At 29.4% G+C, this 10,747-nt stretch overlaps 1 protein-coding gene across 7 annotated transcripts in view; it reads right to left on the reverse strand.

The window, feature by feature from the left end:
* LOC106794042 (serine-rich adhesin for platelets) overlaps positions 1-10,747 on the reverse strand; it is a 146,933-nt gene that overhangs the window by 99,104 nt on the left and 37,082 nt on the right. Inside the window, exons 1-2 of one of the 7 annotated variants that reach the window (XM_014761435.1) lie at positions 10,508-10,662; positions 5,428-6,600 (exon numbers count right to left, since the gene is read on the reverse strand). The exons of 1 other annotated variant lie outside the window; for it this stretch is intronic. The gene's annotated coding sequence lies outside the window, so the exon portion shown is untranslated. Of the gene's footprint in view, positions 1-5,427; positions 6,691-10,507; positions 10,663-10,747 lie in introns of those variants that run through there. 5 more of the 7 variants (XM_014761436.1, XM_014761437.1, XM_014761434.1 and 2 more) reach the window with 5 other exon arrangements.

The following is a 10,747-nucleotide window of genomic DNA, read 5'->3' on the forward strand; positions in this document are numbered from 1 at the left end:
TTCAACGGATAAATATAGTGTTCATCTTAATTAAACCCGTCCAAAAAAACAACTTCCCTAAGAGTAAACTTAGTAATAATATTAAAAAGAAAAGTATTTAACAAATCACGACGGGTGTCTGAAAAGTAAAATAATTACTAAGAAAAAATTAAAAATAAAAAAAGAGTAAAGTTGATTACTCCTTTATATACATGATTTACATCGATTTTCTAAAAGAGTTACTATACACGTATACTAACAGGAAAGTTCATTCGTTAATCAATTTTCTTTCAACACGAATAGCATACTTCCACCCTTTCCATTTCCATCTTCTTTCCCTTCTAAGCATCTCATAAAACTTCGTTCTCGTTAACTTCGATGGAAGAAAACTTGAGAACATATATTTTCTCTCTTTCACTCTCACTTTGTCTCTCTCTCTCTTTTTTCATTCCCTCTTTTCTCGAAAATATTCTCTGATAATTTAAACATGTAAATTAGCGTTGATCGAGCATAGAATCGAATGCTTAATTAATGCGAATCGATAGAAGTTAGTTTTCTCATTGATGAAAAACAACGATTTCATTAGAACGAATGAGATTTGGATTAAGTTAACGACGATGACCTGAGATAAATCTTTTTAGAAGAAAATTCGATGGGGAAATAAGGAAAAAAAAAACGATAGAGATTAAACAAAAACAAATTCAAACAAGCATACGAAATTGATGGGAACGAAAAATAATTGTTAGATCTGATCATTTAATCGAACAAAAATAACAAAATACTAGGGTTTCTTCAAAGTTCCTAATTCAATTTTAGTTCATCATATATACAGGGTGTCGAAAAATATTAGGACTGAACTCGCTAGTACGTATTATCGAATGTGAGGTCGATTAAATGGAACAAAAAATTCATACGAAAGTTACACGTTGAAAAATGTTTTATTAAAAAGATCTAGAAAATTTTGAAATATAATTACGATTTATTGTGACACTTGTGTGTAAGAAACTTTTACCCCTTTCTCAGATGATCTAGGAGCTTTGAATTGAATCATTGAAAATTATAATACCTATACGATTTTACGTATTGTAATACGAATTTAACCAGTAAATTAATGGATGTTTATAACTTTAATATTAGAATACATATTGGAAGATAATTTCGAAGGAATTCATCCAAGTACTCTATCGCATCGGAATTAAACTTCATGCGTTTTTCTTTCTTTTTTTCTGTCTGTCTGTCTGTCTGTCTTTCAGAGAACAGTCGTTTTTATTCGACGTAAACGAAACGAACGTGCAGGAGTCGAAAAAAAAAAGGAAAAAAAAAAAAAGAAAAGAAAAGGTGAATACGAGTTTGAATACGTAGATAGATAAAACGTCATGGCACATAAACGACAACCGCAGATGGTACCGAACTACTCGAGAAATGACGTTTTTATATTCCTTTTATATTCCTTTTCAATGGCATTAACCATTTCTACCCGTTTCTTCGCGATTTCGGAACGAATAGGTGTAACAATCGAAATGAAAGAAGAAAAATAATAAGAAGAAGGGAAAGGAAAATTATTCGAATTGCGATAATAAAAAAAAAAAAAGGGGTATCTTTTAATAATAATAATATTAATTAATAAATAATTATATCTTTTAATAATAAAAAAGTAAGTCGTTAAACAATACGATACCAATGATATTGTCTTGAATTTCTTGAATGAATTAATGAATTATTCCAAAAATTCTATTCAAAGACGGATCATCGACTTAGGAATATTTCCCGTTAAATTATTCCTTTCAAAAAAATCATAATTTAAAAGTTAATAAAATAAAGTTCAGTCTCCGGCTATTTTTATTAATTACAAAGACCCATAAATCCCGGGTTGGTTGTTTTTTTTTTCTTTTACTTTCAACCAAGGAATCGTAATGAACGTAACGTTCGTGACGTTTTACTTTTGCCGAGGTTCGTACATGCATAAAAGTGAAATATATTTTCATAACCCGTGACGTTTCTTCCAGGTGGAAGAAAATGAAGGGAACGAAATAAAATGATGAAAAGGAAAGAAGAAGAAGAAGAAGAAGACAAAAAGAAAAAAGGAACAGGAAGAAAGCACCGAACGAAAGAACTTCATTTTTTTGAAAGAAAAAAAAAAAGACAGAAAGAAAAAAAATAGAAAGAAAGAACTCGAAGATGGAAAATATGAATATCGAATATTTTTCGTAAATAACTTGGCTCGATCGCGAACGATCGTATTGGAAGATAAAAACTTCGAGGGTAAGAGAAGGGAAAAAAAATGGAGGTAAAGAAAAAAATGAAAATGATACTCGATCAAGATGAAAAAGAATATCTAATAACGATCAAAAAATAACAAAAAAAAGAGTAAAAATAATAAAGAACAAAAATATGAGAAAGACTTGGGACAAAATTATTTGCCGAGAATTTCAATTATTTGTTCTTCATGTATTTCCATCTTTTCTTTTTCTTTCTATTTCTTTTATTTTTGTTTATCATAAACGTTGCATAGCAATTTTCCTTTCGCCAAAGGTAAAACGATTTTAATCGACGATACAAAACGACCTTTCTCCCAATTCATATTCTCAATGTCGAATATTAAGAATTCTTATTATCCCCGTTTTACCTGCACAACATTTTCTCAATATCCGTCCTATGAAGAAAACTTAATCAAAATTTTTAACTTTCCCGTTAAAAATGATCCTACCTCTTTTATATACTCCCTCTTACACTATTTCCCATCCTGTACTCTCTTTCCCGGGTTCTCTTGATCGAACTCAAAAAAAGGGATATAACGAAGCGTGTTCTGGGTATAGAAGGATATTGCGTTTAGAAAAAGAAAAGGAAGGAAGGAAGGAAAGTAGGGGAAAAACAGGAAGAGGAAGTGGAAAGAAAAATGGCGTAGGGGTGGTAGTGGTGGCGGTATTCGAGAATGAGAAAAAGAACGAGAGAGAGAGAGAGAGAGAGACAAAAATAAGGGTAGGTGGTGTGTGGAAGATGGTAGTAGAAGCTCTTGCGAAAAACGTAACGTCGTAGAGGAAGTTAAAAAGCTCGCCTTTAAAACCTCGCGGCAATTTTCTTTCGAAGGGGGGACGGGGGGGGGAAGGACGCGACGAACCTCACCCGGCGGCCCTTAATCCTCACCTCCGAACCCCTCCCCCTCCCACATCCTACTCCTCTTACTTTTCGAACCCAGACTCGACCCCGTTCCACTTTCTTCTCGCTGATGCGAGCGAACGTCGTGCCCAAGTCACACGTCACACACACACACACGGACGGTTTTTTTTCCTGACATGAGGATAAGATTGAAGGTGCGAGCAAAAGAGGAGGATTTTTTTTTTCTTTTACCTTTTTCGGGAGAACCGAAGAGCGAAGAAGGGACTACTACGAGCCCTTAAGGGACGATCGTTTCATCGCCAAAATCCTCTTTTCTTAGTCGCGTCAAGCACTCGGCGGCCCTTCTTTTTTATCGCACCACGTATTTTCTTTACTTACTTACTTACTTCCTTCCTACTTTTTTCTTTCTTTCATTTTTTTTTTTTACTTTTCCTTTGGGTTTGTTTACTTATTTTCTTTGTTTTATTTATTTTTTTTTGTTCCCTTATCGTTAGATTTTCAAGGGTATATTTTATTTCTTATCGATTCGTTTTTTTTAGGAATGATTTTTATTTGATCTGTATTTTTTTTCTTTTCTTTTGTTCAACATTCTCGATCCAATGGTTAGAATAATATTATATTATATTGAATTTATTTTTTGATGTATAAAAGTGATCGGTGTTTTAAATTGATTAATATGAATTTTGTTAATATTTTATATGCATAAATTAATATGTATCTTATATATCAATGTATGTATATATAATATGTAATCCTTACGTAAAACATTGTACCTCTATTTAAAATTATTCTAACAAATTATTATTCGTATATCGAATGAATTATTTATCTATTATTGATACATTTATTTTACAAAAACATAACGTTTCAACATTTCATTGCTATCTATTAATAAATTGTGTTTTATTTTCCTTCGATATTCAGTTATTATCTAATTGAAAATCTTTACACATGTCAAATGATAATAATAATAATAATAGTTTAATACCACACAATCTATATAATATTATTTTATTAAAGGTAATAATATATTTTTAATAAAATATTATAATAAAATAATAATCATAAAATAATTGGATTAAATTTCGTGTACACGCGAAGTGGCTTTTCTGAATTTCAATATAAACCGTCAATCGATGATAATAATATTAATATTAATAATAATAATAATAATAATAATGAAAGAGAAAGAGAGAAAGGGATGGGTAAGAAATTAATTTGAAATATTTAATATCTATTTTTCATATTCTCGTTCACATTTTCCTCATCTACCCCTTTTACCCTTCTAATATCAATTGTGTATAAAACGGGCATAACGCTTGAAGATGTTCATTTCTGAGAAAAGAGAAGAAAAAGATCAGAATTCGCGTTAGAAAAGTAAAAGTAGGTCGGAACTGTTCGTCACTCAACCAGCTGGAAGATTGCCCGAGGTTGTAGGAAGCATTTTTCCCACTTAAGATTCCTCACCATCCCGTCGCGTTCGATTTGACTCTGAGATTTAACTTACATTTAACTATCTACGTAGACTTAGTGTCGATTATAATGAACTAACATAAGTTATAAACACGCGCGTACATTATCCCTTCTGCAAATTTATTTGATCGGTGTGTATTTTGTATTAATTAATTTGTAATAATTAATATTATTATATTACGTAAAAACTAAATGGTCACTAGATATATATATATATATATAGATATATTTTACGTTTAAATTTTCATTAAATATTAATCGTTTTTTCTTCTTCTTTTTTTTTTTTTCTTGTAAATATTAAAAAAGATTGCTCTTAACATCCGTAATTTAATATGAATTTTTTCTCCTATTACATTAATTTAAATATACTCAAGTTAATCGTATAAAAAAGAAAAAAAATATATTAGCCTAGATAAAAAGAAAATGAAAAATAAAATAGAAAAAAAATTAAGAAAAAGGTTCCTCCCTTAGCGTTTATTCTATGAAAAGAAAAGAACACATTTACTTAGCTTCTTTTTTCGAGGGCCTTTTTGATTGTAGAAAAAAGGAAAATAATAATAAAAAAAAAAAAAAAAGAAAGAAAGAGAAGAAGAAATAGAAGAAGAATAAGGAGAAATAGAAATAGAAAAGTAATGCCAGACGTCGAACAAACGAACCAGACGACTGCAAGTCGACGTTCTTCTCTTCAAAAACGAGAACGCAAATGACGAATGAGAAAAAATAAGAGAGAACACTCTCTCTTTCACACACACACATACACATACTTTTTCTTCCATTTCTCTCCCACCCCCCCCCTCGCACCGGTACTAGAATATTTTTCATTAAATTCTATTACTCGTAAAAAAATTGTATTCTTACCTCATACGGTTGGTGTTCCTCCCACACCCCCACCCTTTCCCGTCTTGCTCCAACTTGATAGAACATAATTTTTGTTGTCCCTAGGTAGGTAGGATGAAAAAAAGCAACGGGACGATAGAAAAGTGGAAAAAAAGAAAGAAAATAAAAAAAGAAGAAGAAGAAGAAGAAGTTGAAATAAAAAGGAATAGAGAGATCCTTTATTTTTCTTCTTCCAAAATGTTATTGTTGCTAATAAAACGAGACTAAGGATCGCGTACGATCTCTTATTTTGTTGTCCATTTAATTTCATACTTGTAATCACCAAAGTTCAAATGGAAATTAATATAATTCGTATCTCCGTTCCTCGTATCGGTAATCTTCGATAAATTATTTTGATTACAACGTTTTGGCAAATTAATATCGTTGAAAATATATACGAGTCTTTCTTTGTCTTCTTCCATTTTTATTGTCTTCCTTTTCTCTTGTTCTTTTTCCTTTTTTTCTTTTTTTTATTTTTTTTCTTCGTCTTATCTCAATATTCGTTTGTTTTCAAACGGATATATGACAAAAATTCGCGCGATCAATTTTTGTAATTAAAATAAATTCTAAAAGGACAAAATATTGATTAACGATTTATCGAATGATAAATATATTCTTTGATTTTTCTTATATTTATTTATTTGTTTATTTATTTATTTTGGTTGTCCCTTGTCTTTATTTCCTCTTTTTTTTCTTTCTTAAATCCAAGTAAATCTTTCACGTCAGCACACAATCCAAGAAGGTATCTTCCTACTGCAAATCGTAAACTTCGAACGACCGATATAGTTGAAGGTGATACTTTATCGCTCCGATTTTTCTTTTTCCTTTCTTTTTTTTTTTTTTTGAAATACCTTAACGTCACACCACCACCACCACCACCACCACCACCACCATCACTATCCCTCCCTTCTAGTTAAAACAAATTTATCACTGTTCGTGTAATATCACCTCGAACATTTTAACAATGTAATCATTAAAAACAAAAAGTACAAAGAGAGGAATAGAGACAAATTATTAAAGATTACTCATATATCGAACAACAATTATGACGATAACGTTTTCTCTTTCGATATTTTCATCGTCATCATTTTCTTCTTCTAATTTTTTCTTCTTTTCAATTTAAACTCCTTCCCATTCGTAAAGATGAACCGTTCACTTTGATAAAAGTTTCTTACGGTTAATGGTGAATGTCAACGATGTTCTACCCTTATTTAATTTACGCGAAACTAACGTTTATTGTTTAACCTTAAAACGAAAAAGTAAAGGAGGTAATGAAAATAATGGAAGGAAATAAAGAAACGTTAATAAGTTTCTTATTTTACGATATAAATAAATGTTACGAGGGGGTATTTTCTTTTTTTCGAGGAACGATCGCGAATCTTTTTGAATTACCAAAAAAAAGAACACACTTAAAGTAGAAGCAAGGGAAACGGATTTAAAAAAAAAAAAGAAAGAAATCTAGCGCCGATTAAAATTGCATCGATTAAGCAATAGAAAATAATTTCTTTGATTTCCGATTTTTTTTTTTTACAGGAAAACAGAGAAAAAAATTAATACTAAAATATAAAAAAAGGATCACAAATAATCGTCAGATCGATTAATTTGTATACTAAACTTAACGACAATCGGTCAAATAATTCATTTCGATAATAGAAACAAAGAAGATAAAATAAAGTAACATTAATGATTATACTGTTCGATAAATTTAATGAACGATTGGAATAACATTGACGGAGAATTAATAATTAAAAATAAAAATAAAAAAAAAAAAAGAAACATCGTGTGCGCGTTTGATACGTTTAAAAAAAAATATGTTAAATGTAATTTTATTATTAATATATTTGTTTTTTCAATTCTCGCGAAACTAGTAATGAATGTCGAAAACGAAATAATGATGGTCGAAAGTGAAATAGTTGAAGGAGAATGTTTGAATAAAAAGATCATATATAAAAAAATAAAAATAGAAATTTATATGCATACACAGTTGTATACATATATATATATATATATATACAATATATAGTCTCTATCTCTAAAGTCATTTATTTCGATATCCACGAACATCGTTTTAGCAAGGCGACTACTGCTTTCCGATAACGAAATATCCTACTACGAGAAAGAAACGATGAAGTTAAATAAAAATCGGAAGTACCGACGTCCTAGACAGTTCGAAGAAGTTCACCTTTTTATTACACAATTTTCTACAAAAGACTTACAGGCATTTTCCTTATTCTTTTCCTTGTGTTTTCATTTTTTTCTCTCTCTCTCTCTCTCTCTTTTCTTTTTCTTTATTTTTTATTACTTTCTTCTTTTCCTTCACAAAAGAGAAAAAGATTAAAAATTCTTTCTTTTTTTATTCTTACAAAATGATAATAAAACTTATTCATAATATACTTCACTATTCAATGAATGTAATATTTCGAATAAGTTAAAACATTTTTTTCAGAAATTCTTCTTCATATTAATTTTATACAAGGAATATTAATTTAATTTGAAAAAGGATATACATTATGTCTGTCTCTTAATTTGTATTTTTTGAAAATTTTCAAATAAAATATGTGAATGTGTATTAATATATAACAATCACTACGTGTATTTTAATATTATAATTGTAACATCAGCTTACATGAAAAGTCAAAGATTTTGACGATTGATTGAATTTGTTAAAGATACACATTCTACTTTTCTTTCTTTCTTTCTTTATTTTTGTTAAATTTGAAGATAAAGAAGAAAGTAAGTAGTACGTTTTAAAATAATACTCATTACGTATACTTTAACATTACGTTAAACTCGTAAAAAAATTAAAGAATTTTGAAAATTGATTCAATTTGATAAAGATACACACTCTCCTTTTATTTCTTTGTTTCTTTATTTTTGTTAAATTTGAAGATAAAGAAGAAAATGAGTGGTACGTTTTAAAATAATAATCATTACGTATACTCTAACATTATAGTTGTAACATAAACTCGCAAGAAAGGTGTAAAGGTGTTTGAAGTGGACTTGAGTAAAGTAGAAGAGGGGTGTATACTCGTGGTAGAAAAGTGATCTAGAGAAGGAAACTAAAAGGGGATAAACGTAGAAGAGAGTAAAAAGGGAGAAAAAGAGAAGGAAAGGAAGGAAAAAAAAAAAAAAAGAAAAAAAGGAAAGAGAGAGTTAGTAATAAACGATAGATGATAGATTTTTCAAGCTGACGTTCGCAATCCTAAGTGAAGAACGATCGACCTCGAAGAGTTTAGGAGAAACGTGCTAACGAGTGCTATACTTTGGAAAAAGATGTTTTGCCAGTAGTAATGAGCCTTGCTAGTCGGACGAAAGAAAATTCATTAAATGTAAACGTTATAAGAGATCAAAGGAAAAAGCAAATTTGGAAAATTTACATTTTCATTTTCTATTACCCTCTGACTGAACTAAAAATAACTGATTTAACAAAGAAACGAACCTGCATTATTATTATTATTATTATTATTATTTTTGTTTTGTTTTTTAATAATATAAATAAGCACGATATTACGTGTACGGTCTATTTAACTATTTTCCATTTATTCATTATTAAAATTGGAGATAGAGAGAAATAAATCAAATTAATTAAATTTCAATATCTATGGGCCCAACTGGTTATTTTTATTAACAAATCGTTTATTAATTTAACGTGGGTGTAAGTTTTATTATAATTTTTTATCTCATTTTATCAATTTCCTTGCACTTTTATTAATATAAATATATATTTTTATTTGTTATTTTTATGATATTTAAACGACAAACAAGGGAAACTTCGAGGAATATAAAAAAACCGATTAAATAAATAATCGATAAGAAATTCGAATCGTATTAAAATAATAAAAGCTTACTTATATTAGATTCGAGAAAATTCGTTGTAGTATATTCATAAGATCGATCGATCGTACACACTATCGTATCAGAGAATTTACAAGAAGGTAAGTGCTTACCTTCCTACCAAATCAACCTACACCCACATGATTAAAATGCCAAAGGATATGTTGTAAGTAAAATGTTAAATAAAATGTGATATGATTAGACGAGGAAGTAGCGGTAAAGGAAGTGGATAAGCTGTGGGAGTTGTGGGGAAGGTTGCAAGGTGCAAGAGAGGTCGTTGTCCTCGAAAAGCCGCACCACTGGCTTGCCACCCACAAAACTTCCCATTTACTCGCCATTAATCCTTTCTGATTCTTCTTATTTCTTTCTTTCTTTTTTTTTACATGAGTAAATATAACGAAAGAGAAAAAACAAAAGAGAGAGAGAGAGAGAGAGAGATTATTATACTTAAAGGTATGTTAATACGATACGTTAAATGTTACACTTCGAATATTTTAAAATTTATATTTAAATATATTATCGAACGAGAATTGTTATTTTAAAGATACCTCTTATAACGAACGTATCTTATTTTTTCGCGAAACAATTCATACAAATTTGATAATATTTTGTTCTACAAGAACTATTCGTCTCGTTTGAAATTTGAACATCGATGAACGAAAAAACAAAAAAACACTGATCGTGTGATCGTAGAGACTCGAGAAAGTAAAAACGAGGAAAAAGACAGAAAGGGGTTATTGTATTCGTTCATTGTTTCGTTTCGTTGTATAGGTAAACTCGTAAAGCTAGGAAGCTTCTTATATTAGACTTTATGACTCTCTTTTCTTTTCTCTAAACTAAAAAAAAAAAAAAAAAAACATTAAAAAAATACTAAAAAAATAAACGACCTAATTAAAAAAAAAAAGAAAAGAAAGAAAGCATTGAAAGGAGATTAAAAAAATAAATTAAGCGTTTAATAATCTTATTAAAGATGGATATTCGAGAAACGTACACGTGATACATGGGATATGGTTGATTCATTGTGCGTTTATGAACATGAAACATACAAGAAGATTAAAAAAGAAAATATATAAATATGAAATTATAAATGAGTAGTCAGAAATTAAGAAGAGAAAAAGAATAAGAAGAGTAGGATATAAGAGGAGGGAGAAAAATGTAAGAGAAGAAGGGTGGTAAATAATGAAAAAGAAAAAAAGAAAAAAAAGAGTAGTAAACGACGAAATAATACCGGTCAGGTTCGGTTCGACACGATGCTTCTACTACATACGCGGGTATACTTTCATACACATACTCACAAACACACAGACACACATACACACACTACGAGCTAGCACGTACACAAAACGCACCAATCCCTATATTTCACTTAAATCAAAATTCATAGATATATATGTATATGAGTATATACATATGTGTCTGTATATAATAATGATAATATATATATATATATCATCTATTTACATACTTA

The sequence above is a fragment of the Polistes canadensis genome, unplaced genomic scaffold, assembly GCF_001313835.1.
Source record: "Polistes canadensis isolate GaletaPanama2010 unplaced genomic scaffold, ASM131383v1 scaffold_22, whole genome shotgun sequence".
In the NCBI taxonomy this organism is placed as follows: Eukaryota; Metazoa; Arthropoda; class Insecta; order Hymenoptera; family Vespidae; genus Polistes; species Polistes canadensis.